This window comes from Barbatula barbatula (assembly GCF_947034865.1).
Source record: "Barbatula barbatula genome assembly, chromosome: 11".
Lineage (NCBI taxonomy): Eukaryota > Metazoa > Chordata > Actinopteri > Cypriniformes > Nemacheilidae > Barbatula > Barbatula barbatula.
In genome coordinates, this window is record NC_136774.1 from 15,906,103 (window position 1) to 15,917,097 (window position 10,995).

Consider the following 10,995-nt stretch of genomic DNA (forward strand, 5'->3'; position numbering starts at 1 on the left):
GTGCTATTGGGCGTCTTCTTTTCCTTTCCCCGTTCATCATCTTTCCAACGGTGGAAATGGCAAGACAGGTTTTGGGTCATTATCCCTTAAAAGTCAAGCTGTCTAGAAATGTCTCGCTAATGGCCCATTTCTCTTCTCTGCCCTCCTCTCTCGCTTCAGGCTCGTCTGATGTCTCAGTCTCTTTTAAAAGGTGCTGCCCACTCTGATTGTCTCAGTAATTCTGTGTGCTTTAACTTTTAAGTCTGTATCTGACTCTTTTAGAATTTGTTTATTATAATCGAATATATATTAATCGATTATTATATTTTAGAGTATACTTTCATTCCAACATTATCTTTTTTTTACTGAAACTAATGAGTTTCAGACATGCAGAAATTGATGAGAATCAATAATACTGGTTTTAATGCAGACTTGGTCATTCAGAGCTTTTATGGGATTTCTTGGTATTTTTCTCAGAAGTGCAGGAGTCTATAAAGAAAAGTTTTCATTTGTTAAACATTTTCAATCTCAGTGATATTAAAGAGATATTATTTATGATTTTTCTTGAGGCTTTTATTGGATATTTTGATGACTCATCCTAAACGTTGCAATACATTAGAAATTATAATTCTGTAACGGAAATGATTGCCGCTAACAACAATCACTGCGGTTAGCGCCTAAGTGAAATCATGTGACCAACCTCTGGCTTTACACGTTTACGCTGATATCACAAGAAGGCAAACAAGGTATCAGGTGATAATCTCCATGTAAACCACAACATACAAAGGAAAGAGGAATAAACATTCAATTACAAAACATCAAATGAGGCTTTGAAAAGCCTGATTCTAATTGGTTGTTTTAGCTGCCATGTGTATCTGGATAAATTCTGCAATCGAGACAACTCAGACTTTGTATTTTTGCCATCTCCTACATAGAAGTGATATTTTCACAGAACTAAATTATGGGAAACAATGTATTTTCCATATGTTTCAGTACTAAATAAAAACCACAAATTGCACTTTAAAGTTGCGTGGCTGTGACATGATTGACTGAAATGCATTTATGTCGGAAATGGGACAAAGAACCTTGAACATTCACTTTGCGACTTAAGCCTAGAATACACTACAAGACTTTTGCTCAGATTTTCAGTCTGGACTTGTTGCAGAAAGTCTGTGCCAGTCTGCAGATTTGATCAGTAAGTGTGTTTCTATCTGAAACTTTCAAAAATGTATAATGTCTAGTTTAAAAAAATTCTGTTTAGATTGTAAAAGGGCTGGATTGAACGTAAACACTGCTATAGACACCTTTACTGTTAGTAAACATTGTGACACGTTTTTGTGTGGGGAGCTTAAGTGGAGGCAGGAAGATCCCCCTGACCGCATTACTAATTTTAGGTGGCAAGTTATGTTTAGTTTCTGGCCGATAGTTAACTGCTAGTTGTATATCTAACATCGCCTTCTTGAGAGTTTGTGGCACATTAGTTGTAAAATACAGTTTCTTAGTCTAACAGCACTAGACCGGTAGTAGTAAAATAATTCTTCCTACCCAGGGCCAGCAGGCATCATGTTCTTATACGTACGGACAACACTATGGTGGTTTCGTACATAAATCGCCAGGGAGGCATTCGTTCCAGACCACTGTTCAAGCTGGTGGAGGAAATCCTCCAATGGGCGGACGGCCATCTGTTCTCGTTACAGGCAGTTCATGTCCCCAGGAGACTGAATTGTGGCACGGACATGCCGTTGCAGAACAAAGTTCCTCAAGGGGAGTGGAGGTTGAATCCCCTGTCAGTGGAGCTTTTCTGGAATCAGTTGGGGAAGGTAGAGGTGGACCTGTTCGCATCGGAGGAGAACATGCACTGTCCGCTGTTCTTCTCGCTGATGCTGTCTCCTCTGGGAGGGGATGCGTTATCACTGCTGTGGCCGAGCGCCTATAAATACACTTTTCCCCGATAAAGATCTTGCTGCTGGTGTTGTGCAAAAGGAGAGAGGAGAGGGAGACATTAACCCCCTTGTCGCTCTGAACTGGCCAAATCAGCCTTGGTTTCCCAACCTGGTGGATCTTCGAATTGCTCCCCCATAGCCAATTCATGCGAATGGCACAATATGGCACCCGAGCAGTGGAAACTGCACGCGTGTAGGGTGTCCGGGAACCGGTAGCATCAGAGGTACTGCCGCAACATGTAATGGGTACACTGGGAGAATGTTTTCCGTGAAAGAAGGGAATTGTTTTTCTACCCATGTTCCAATACATTATGGCATTCTCCAGGGTTCCATTCTCGGCCCTCTTTTGTTTGGATTCTATATGATTCCACTTGGTCATATTATTCAGAGCCACAATTTATTATACCACCTACATTATATGCTGATAACACTCAGCTCTATTTCCCTATCAAAATAATAATGGTGTTGTGTCCAGCTTGTTGGATTGCCTGCGTGACATTAAATGCTGGATAGACGTGAACTTTCTACAATTAAAAAAAGATACAACTGAATTGTTTTCATCGCCCCGCCACTTCTGACATAGTTAATCAACTTGGATTCTTATTTGAGTATTAGAGCTATTGTTAAAAGCAGTTTCTTTCAGCTAAAATCTATTGCCAAAATCAAGATGATGCTTTCTAAGAAAGACCTTGAACCATTATTAATGCATTTATTACATCAAAGTTAGACTATTGTAGTTTCTTATACCTAATTGTACCTTATTCAGCTGTAAATCGTTTGCAGATGGTTCAAAACGCAGTAGCAAGGTTTTTGACTGGAACTAAAAAGTATCAGCTAGTATATCAGTGATCCTCTTATTCCGTACAACGTTTCACGAGCTCTACGCTCTTCTAATCAACTTCTCTTTTGTGATGTTTACTGTAAAGGTGTATTGCATATAGAGGGTGTGCAACGACGTCACTTTCACACGTGCACATGTCGGGATACGCTCTCCGGCGTGCTAACGTGGTAAAGTGAAGACATGTCCATACCCTATAGAAAAATATTGAAATCGCTGGCAAAAAAAAATTTATTAAAATAAAGCTCTTTAATGCAATTCGATCACACCAAAGAATCGCTATGGCCATATACCATAACATCACAATTCTTCTCTGAACTTCACGCACGAGTCCCCAGTATTTATCGTTACTGTATGTAGTTTAAATCTATTCTACATGGATGTAGACACACACACACATTCATGGTTAAAGAATCACTGTAACACAGTTAAGAGACACGCTGTTTTTACTGCAAAATAAAGCAGTAACATTTTTCTTTAATGCAAGTAGATCACACCCGATTTAATCACTATGGCCATGTATTGTAACATCACATACATATAAGGACCGATGACCCGATTTCCATATATTTCTCATCCCAACGTAGTGAAATACTAACTTAGTTTGCCAATCAAGCCCTATCCCTAAACCTTATCCTCATAGAAAACCTTTGGCAGTTTCTTTTTTAAATCACCATTTAATCACACACATTCTCACCCTGACTAGTCGGGTCCCTTTTAACTAAATTACCTCCATATTAACTTAACTTGAATGTGTGTTTCTACATCCATGTAGAATAGATTTAAGTTAAACTACAGTATCGTTAAATACTGCAGACTCGTGTGTGATCGACTTGCATTAAAGAGCTTTACTTTCACAGTTATTTCTAAAGAAGTATGTTTTTTTACCATCAAAATGTGCCAATTCCATTCGGTTCAATAGCATTGTTTACGGGTATGTTCAGTGCCTCCAACATGGCCGACTTCCGGATTAATGACGTGTCGTGAAAGCCCTCTATTTAAGACTTCATTCATGCTTTTAAATTGGATAGAGTACTCTTCACTTTAAATGAAACGTCTAGATGTAGTTTCGTGGGCATTCTGCAGAACAGTTCAAATCTGACTATTAAATTAGAACCTGATATATAGTTGTATTTCTCATTTGGACAACATATTTTACTCTTCAGTGGAATTAAGCTGGTTTTAGGTGTCTTGTTCCTCTCAGGCTTGGTCTTCTCAGCAAATTAGTTGGACATTAGGTAGAATTCACTCTGATCTCACAATCCGATTTATTTTTACAAAATAAGTTGGGATAAATTAGAAATGAACAACTGCCCTTTATTATTTCTCAAATACTGCACATTTCTTTTATTTTATTTAAAATATATTTAATGTCAAATAACAAAACTAAACTGCAATTTTTAAACAAATAAAAAATTAATAACAAAAATGTCTCTTTAATATAAACAAACAAAGAATGTGTATGTGCTTTTCTTGGATTTTGTATATTTAAGAAATATCAGCATATCCACGTTTTTCAAGTTTGCAGTAAATAGAGTCGCCCCTGCTGTTCAAAACGGGTATTGCGATTCATTCGATCTCAACCAACATGAATCGTCATAATCGATTTTCAACCGACTCATGGTAAATTGTTACATCCCTATCACATTCTTTCAAATAAATAAAAGTCACATAGAAGGTTTAAAGATTTATATATATATGTATATATGTTTGGTTTGGTTCCAAAATGAACTCAATTTATAAGAATTTGGAAAAAAACATGTTTTTTATTATTTTATTTTGTTTAATTGCTTTAGTTGACTGTATTTTTCAAAACCGACCAACTGCAGTATTACTGATATTAATTGGAAAGCACAGCAAAAAAACATTGGAACAAAACGCTTCATATATTAGTATGTAAATGTATGTCTCTATAACAGTAGCTTTCCACATAACATGTGCAATTGTTCTAGAACAACAGGATATACTCTGTATGCAGTACTTACACAGGATATGTGAATCTCTTAAAATATAACATATGGTAAGACTAAAATACCTTCACCTGCAAATGATGTTTACAAAAACTTCTTCCTTTAGTTTTTTTCTCTTTTACGGGTTGGTTGGTTGAGTATTGTTTTATTCAGATAGAGGTCCTTTTATTGTGATCTGGCAGTTGTAATTTTACATAGCATATGATGGGGAATTTGTGTCATGTTATTTTTTATTTTTACTACCACCAAGTAGTCTCTCGCTTTCTGTCGCTTTCTGTAAAAGTGTGAAAAGATATGAAGGAGTGTGAAGTGTTGGGCCCATTGTTAGCATGCATTCTTGGCTCTAGCTTCTTTTCCTACGTTGACAAAATGCAAGACCATTAATCCCCAGGGTTGAGGAAAACAATGGCCCACCTGTCATCGCACTCTTCTTCCAGATCTCTTATGTGGAAAAAGTCAAGCATTCTCCAAAACAGACATTTCATTCTTCCTGTTTCACCTGTTGTTTGCCTTAGCTCAACGGATGGGGAGGTAGCAAGGCTCATTTATCGAGCCATGTTTTGGTTATCTACATAGACAGCTTATTTTTGTTGCTTATACATACAGTATATTGTATGTGGAATTGAGGATGTGACTCTAATTCAAGCAGAAAGCAATGGGAAAAACGGAAGCCGTTTTCTCTGCCAAGTAAACATCTACTGAAGGACATTGACATCCTCTTCTATAATTAAGAATGTCACCGCAAGCTACAGTATATCTCTGCTTTTGTGTGCGTGTGAGAAAAAGAGAGCAGAAGAAGAAACAGACGTTGAGTGTGCATCGTACTACTGTGACGGAGGAAAAGTCTGTTTACAGGATGTAGATCAAAAGAGAGAGTAAAGTGGAAAGTGTAAGAGGTCGCCGTAACGCACCCTAATAGACACTTACTTCAATCCACGTGTGTTCCCATGGACATTTACCCTGAGTATATTTACCTGGAAATTAGGATAACTATGGGTTTTCCGTTTCAGAATGTGATATTTATCAAACAAAGCGTGTCATGTCATGGCCCTTTCTAAAAGAGAGGTAACTTATACTCAAGAGTCAGTAACCATGGTAACTTACTCTGTGAACCTAACCTGGTCGGGAGCAGGGTTTCTTTGGTAAACCCAAAGTTACTTCCGATCTCCTCCCCCACAAGTGGTGTACCTCATTCATTAATTAATTCATGGCACACATCTCTTCTGTGAATACTTGACAGACAAATAAAAAAAACGTACACTAACCCTCTTCTCTCAACAGGTAGTGGTCTAGCTTTTGTTGAAACTAGTAAGCAATAAGTATTAGCATCTAATGTACTATTGCTCTTTTATGACATATTGCTTATTTCTCACCCAAATTCTTTGTAAGTCGCTTTTGGATAAAAGCGTCTGCTACATGACTAAATGGAAAAGTAAATTTTGATCAGACAGAGACCATCTCAGTGACTAAAATGTCATATGGCACTAAAACTGGTACTTTACTCTTAATCATAGGGGAATCACTTTTAGTGCTATAGCACCATATCTTGGTGCTTCGGGTTCTTTGGGGTGGCCGAGGTGCAACCGTTTCCGAATGTTGGTGCCAAAACAACATTGAGGCTTCCATTGTAAGTACACAATTTTTCTTTAAAAATCTTCTCTTGTGTTCCTCAGAAGAAAGTAATAAAGAAGTTATGAATGACATGAGGGTAAATAAATGTCAAAAAAATATTTTTGGGTAACTAAGAGACCGGTTATGCTTATGTACTGAAAAAATTGTGGCTTCAGCATAACCGAATACATTTATACAACACTACATCTTTTAGGTTCTACAATTGTACTTGGTTTCAGTATAGAAATGTTCATCTTTTAAAATTCTGTGAGATCGCTAGCAACTCAAAAGCCAACACTTTAGCCATCATATAAATACAATATTAAAAACATGTAATTATAATTTCATAAAAAAAATTATATTTATCTATATATAAAGACGGAAAAATAAGGTGAATTAAAAGATAACAGATTTATTTATTTGATATATTGGTTACTGTCACTTCCACTCACACTGTTAGCCAGCACACCTGCAGCTCATACCCAATCACCCCACACAGCAGCCGGCCACTTTCACATATACATTGTCTGGTCTCCCCTACAGGAAAGGGCTCAAACCTGTCCATTGCTACTTACCTTTTTGACAAGACCTACCTTGGTGTCTCGTGTTCAAATCATCGGGTAAGTTTGTTGTAGTGTTGTGTGTTGACAATTTGGTCGGAAACTTTCAATAACAAGATTTGACTTATTATTATTTTGAGTTAAATTGAGAGTAAATGTATTTTTGAAAAAGAACAGAATTCAAAATGCAAATAAGATATCAGAGACGTTTATTATGTGAACCAATTTTTTATTGTTTGTTTTTATAATGGTCCATATTCATATCTCCAAGAGTATCGGAAATACTGTACAATATCAATGACATTGACTAAGAGACAGTAGAATAGTCTTCGTATACAGTATAGCTAAAAGTATACTGTTGCTAGTGATCTGAATGTGCCCTTACCCAACAGAATAGGGTTTGGCAAAAGTATAAGAGCATTGCTCTTCTCCAACAGTGAAGCGCGCTGATGCTGCTATTCTCAGAGTAACAGCAGTCCCTTCTATCCAACATCCAACCAAAGTAAATGTCTGCAAAAATATTGCTTATTAATCTAAGACAAGTACAGCACGTAAGTGTAGGCTTCATACAGCGGGTTATAGTGCACGTTTCATCAGAGCTTTTCTTCCTAAATAACTCAAAAATAATTGTTTCAGTACTCTGGGGGATGAAAAATACATTTATATTCACATCAAGTATATTTCTAATGATTAAAATAGCACTTCCAGAGTGCAAAAGTCTATTATTAACCTCCCTCCTTTTACTTGTATACGTTCAAGTCAAGGAGTGGAATGCCCCTGCTATGTGTGTTTTACAGTAGCCTAATCTAGCACTAATAATGAATGCACTGAATCTAGACGAAACCTAAAAGTGTCTGAACATTTCGACTTATGATAAGCAGCAAACAAGAACATAACAGATACTAAGGCCGAAGGAGCACACAGAAGGTGCTGATAAGCTGACATCTCTCAAATTTAAGCTGACGTTCACATTGAAAGCAAAGTAAAAAGTGCTTTAACAAAGGACCGTTGCAACTCCAGCACAGTAGGTCGAGACAACAACAGGTGGCTCGTGTTCACCACGAAACCAAAAACTTGGAGTGAATCTGAGGAAAGTTAGGGACTCACAACATCAAAATAGCAAAAATAAAACAGCTTTTTTACACACACGCTTACACACCTGATACGACAGACACTACCCCATACACAACACGTACACTAATACACACAATGTACAAAATATTCAGATATTCTACGTTTGTACTGTACAACAATATCATACACATCAGTGTTACAAGAGTTTGCCTTTCATATATTTCTTGATATTCATTTAACAAAATGTACACCAATATTTACAGATATACTATTCAGAATCACATGTACATAAATATACAGTATAGCACTTTGCTCACATATGTTATGGCATCCAGCACCTCTTGAAAAGGAAGAGATACTTGGTGTACATTTCATAAAGTTGCAGTCAACTAAACAATGGCTTAACGTTTATACTTGGACGAACCGAAATGAAAAGAGGTCTCAGAGCTGCAGTCATATTTATTAAAATTAAACTAAAAGTGCTAAAGTTTGGGAATGACTGTGATCTCTCTAACGATCAAGTCTGTGCTTTGATATCTGTGACAACAAAAAGGATAAAAATGTGCTGATTTGAGATTCATGTGCCATGGATTCTAGATTGTTTACAACGCTTAGTGAACTAACCTCTGTTGTCTGATCAATATCTGTAAAGGTTGTTGTGAATTCTTAAATGCATCTCTACCAGAAAACATTTGCAATTATGTGTTAAAGCTAAGCAGTTTTGTAGCAACTAATTGTAAGCCATAAAGGGGAAAGATCGCACCATGTAAAATGTCTCATTGACTAGTGTAAATGAGTTCAAAGCACATATTTGCCTTAGTCCATTTCCATTACCTCTGACTAGTACATGTGCTTATAATCTCAATGTAAAGTAAATGTGTTATTATACATCCCAACAAAATGCCATAACCACCTTTCTTATAGCTTCATGACATTTTATAAAGGTTATGTGGGGTGGGTCAACACTGCCATGTTGCCATTTTTTGCTTTTGTGCAATAATACATGAATGCCATAACATAACGCCAAGAGCACAGTATAGTCCAGTGTATGAAAAAAAAGAGCATGTCCTTAATTTAGCTTGTTTCTGCTGGTTAGAGCAATGTGTGCTTTGATAGTTTAGTTGTGCCATGTGTTTGTGCTACAGTTCTTTAAAATGTCATATTCTTTCCTAATATTTGCCGATGTGGTGCATTTGAATTAATTGTAGACATATTTGAGCTGCCCGAAGTTGGTACAATTAATCACTTGGTGTTACTGGAACCTTTATCTGTATACGAGATGTGGTGACTCGAAAAAATATTTCATTCTTACACTGCGAGGGGTTTAAATCTGGAATGACGTAACTGTGTGTTAGCAATTGTATATCCTAATTGTTATGTGCTGTATTTGGTTGCACTTTATTTTGTCATTTCAACAGACAGAGTTTAATATATATGTATATATGATGAGTAAAGGCTAGCCAAGACCTATGTGTTTTCATTTGAACTTGCTTTGGATAAAGCTTTTGCCAAATTCATAAAAGTAATTGCAGACCTAGTGTTACATTGTGCTTATGTGGTGCAGCTCTGGGACCTCTTGTTAGGAGAAGGTAAAGTGCACAAACCCTACTGGTAAATAACAATTCAAGCAATATATCATCATTAAATATGTCTATGAGATAAAGAGAGGCACCAGCTGTGCTAAGCGGGGGGTGGAATGTTCATCTCAGAGTGGGGTACAAACCCATACTTATCCATGCATATCCAGTTTTTTGTCACTGGTGCCACCCAATTGGTGAGGGCACTGCCTTATAAATGCATTCAAGTGAATGTGAGCGCACATTCAGCGAATGTGGAAAAAAGCACAATTGACATTTGCATTTATTAAACGATTTCAATACTTTACCATTGTTGTGGAGTACAAAAATGTATTGGCAGTGAATATTTGTTTTGTCAGGAATTGCATGAAATAGGCTGATTTTGTCCAGAGAAAACGGCTCTGTTTACTTGTCTCGCCCTGTCCAATAGACTACGGCAGAGATGACGTATTTTTGTATGCAAACCCTGGAAGAGTTAGCATTTGAGCCTTTTCCAGTTCCATCGCTCCAAAGTTCCCATACAGTATAAATCTCACAAATAATACAACATTGACACAATCTCTAAAAACGTGCATTCATTCACTGAGCAATTACTTACTAGTGAACATGATTTTAATAAAGTTTGGCAAATGTTGTATTAATCTGTAAAGATTATCTTGAAAGACAAAGCATCATGATCCTTTGCAATCTTCAAAAAAAGGCATAGGATTTTGGTCGAGGGAACCAGTGCGGCGCTAACTTCTGGGTTGGCCATTATGTCATCTCTGAGATGTGCGTGTGTGTATATATATATATATATATATATATATATATATATATATATACACATATACATATGGAGGCAGCAACAGGTCAAAGCCCTCAATGCAGCGTTTGTCTATCTGTGGTAATTAAAGGCCAGGCGCACAGAGACACACCTTCAACTCACTAATCAGCGGAAATCAGCGACACCCTGTGAACATCTTGTGCTACTGCAGGAACAACATTTTATACTTCACCACTCGCTGCACAGGTACACACAACAAACAAAAGTAAAAATCTGATGCTAATAAAGTTACTGTGCTGAGTTCTAACCGCTCTATGTGCTCTATTGACAATCTCATCTGACTGTATCCATCCTGAATAAAAAATGTCTATTCCGGAAGTATGGCTTCATACCTCTAATGTCCTGAATCTTTCTAAGAATGGCAATACAATCCATCTCGCTCTAAGTGCGGGCCACAAAGGCTGTAGCTTTTCAATAAATTGTCCCCTTGTCGTCATGAAAATGGTTGCTAGGGATACCAGAGAGCGCTTATAGGACCATCTAGAAGCCTCCCCTCAACTCTCAACCCACACCCACCAACCCAAGGACTCATTGCCATGCAGCCGCGCTGTCTCACTGCCACAGGTTCCCCTGGGTAACCAGTCTGCGTCTATTTTTAACTCCGCACCTTTTGTGAC